Below are 2,521 nucleotides of genomic sequence, written 5' to 3'. Positions count from 1 at the left end.
GTTCCCGCCATAGTCCGGGCAACTTCATCTCGACATATTACTATTAGATCTAGGTGCATAGCTTCATCCCATGTTCCGATCTTAATTTATAATCAGTTCTTTGTCACTTTTGCACTACATAATTCAATCAATTCCTTTCCATTTCAAATAAGGAAAAGGGGATCAACTTATCATTCCCATTTCATTGAGAATGCAATCTTCATCTTTGAAGCTTGAATCTAGTGAATTCTCCTCTCCTCTTCCGAATGTAACATGGTGAATAGTGTTTGAAGGGTAATCAATAGTGAAACTCTCATCTCTCCTTGGAGGGAAAGGGTAGTTTTCCTCTTGATCCATCATTCACCTTTTTTCCACATTACAATATATATATATATATATATGGATATTTGTAAATGTATATAGATGGTTATTTGATGAAATTTTGTTGTCAATGATGATCAAATTTAAATAATGAGTATATATATATCTGTGTGTGCGTGTGTGTGTGTGTGTGTGTGTGTCTAAATCTATAATGATATAGTTTTTGGAGGTATAAGTCGATGTTAGTGATAATAAGTTTGGAGATTAATTATGTTGTTTTGGGAAATTGTAATAAAATATTGATTTTAAATTAGTTTAGCAATTATAGTCAAATTTGTCATTTTTAATTACTTGGAAAAACAAATTAGAGTAATTATTGACTTTCGAACTATAAATTGCTCTTATGTTTCTTAAAAGATTGTCTAGGAATTTATAGTGCAATTGGAAAAAAAAAATTCAGGCATGTGTGAATTGAAAACTTAATGACTTAATTTTTTTTAAAGGAGAAAAATTATCGTATGTATATGAGTATTTGAAATCAAGTATTTTTTGACAATTCAACTTAATTGAATGTCAACCTTGGTTTTCATATTCATTCCCTCTTTGTGATCTTGTCTTGATTTGCTTTGAATGCATGTGTGTATTGATGAAATTGTCACTCCATGGGAGTATTCTGGTGTTTTTATGAAAAGGGACATTATCCTCATGCCTATGTTTTCCTTTGATTGAATGCAAGTTATTTTTGCAAGCCATTTTGGTTAAGTGTTAACTTTGACCCTTCTTGTTTTTTAATCCTCTTTATGGTCTTGGCATGTGAGGAGATCAAATTGTGTATTAACTCCAATTGGTTATACCCTGGTAGAAGGGATTTGAGTAACCAAGTGTATCATCTAGTATGATTGATCTTCCTTTTTGGGTATTGGCTTTTTGTTATGCCTTGGAGTCTCTTGAGTTGTGTAGTGTCATAAGGGAGAGTGTCTTTCAAGTGGGGGTCGCACCCAAAGAGGTTAGCAGGATAACCCCTCGAAAGTTTGTTAAGAAAGTGATAACCTAATAATATACTAGGGGTTTTGTTAGTTCAAACATTAAATAAGACTAATTGTGTCGCACTCATGGTTGAGTACTTGTACAGGCTCAGGATGCAGTGGGAAAGCCTGGAATGGCAAACCAACTACCTTGTCCTCAAGAAAGGTTTGTTCGGTTTGCATGAGTTATGGATGGGGGTTAGAGGTTTGAGAGAGGCTACTAGGATAACCCAGGATGGGGGTCGGGGCCTATGGAGGCCTACCAAGGTAACCCATACTAGCTATGCAATGACACTCTTTTCTTATGTTAAGTAGTGTGCAGTCTTGTGTTGATTTTGCTTGGAGCACTATTATGGGAGTCATATATGTATGTTTATGCTTTATGTGTGTACCCAATATTCATGTTAGACCATGGGATGCTTAGTTATGGATTTTGAGGAATTAGTTTTGCAGGTTCTCCAGTTGTTCTTATGTATTTATTCCATTCCATGTGTTCAGATGGATCGTGTTGTTCTTCGCGGATCATTCATGTATCTCTTGGACCCTATGTGGTCATATGTATCATTTTTTATGTATGCCTTGATGGAAGGATATAATTAATGTAAACCTTATGTATTTTTCATCTTTTATTTAATAAAATGGTCTTGCACTTGAAATGGACCTGGAGACGTAGCCCATTAGGGGTGAACTTCGTTATCAATTTTTGTTGTATGGTGTATGTGTTCATCTAGTTCCTTTTAATTTTGGATGTTGAATGGCATTGTGGTTAAATTGTTTAATGTAATTTAGGTGATATTCATCTTAATTGTATGTATGAAGTTATTAATTAAATGCAGTAAAATGGATTATGATGAATGTAGCTTAGTGATGTAACGTAACTAATGGAAAATGTATATATTCAATCATGCTTAGTTTAATCTCTTAATGAATTTAATTTCTATGTTCATGTCATGATAATTATATCATGATTTGGTTTAATCAATCTCATTGTTGATTAGATTAATTAACCTTAATGTTCTTTAGATTAAATGATTTATCTTCATTGGAAACCCTTTAGGAGTTTAAGTTAAGTCTTCCACTTGTTCAAATGTTATTGCAATGTTTAATTTAATGCATCTTTAAGTTCATTAATTTTTTTTAAAAAAATATTTGCACTCTTTTCAAGAGTTATAGTTGAATCCTTTAGGGTTTCTTGG

This window comes from Cryptomeria japonica, chromosome 5, assembly GCF_030272615.1.
Source record: "Cryptomeria japonica chromosome 5, Sugi_1.0, whole genome shotgun sequence".
NCBI classification, from domain to species: domain Eukaryota; kingdom Viridiplantae; phylum Streptophyta; class Pinopsida; order Cupressales; family Cupressaceae; genus Cryptomeria; species Cryptomeria japonica.
Note: the sequence above shows the minus strand (reverse complement) of the source record.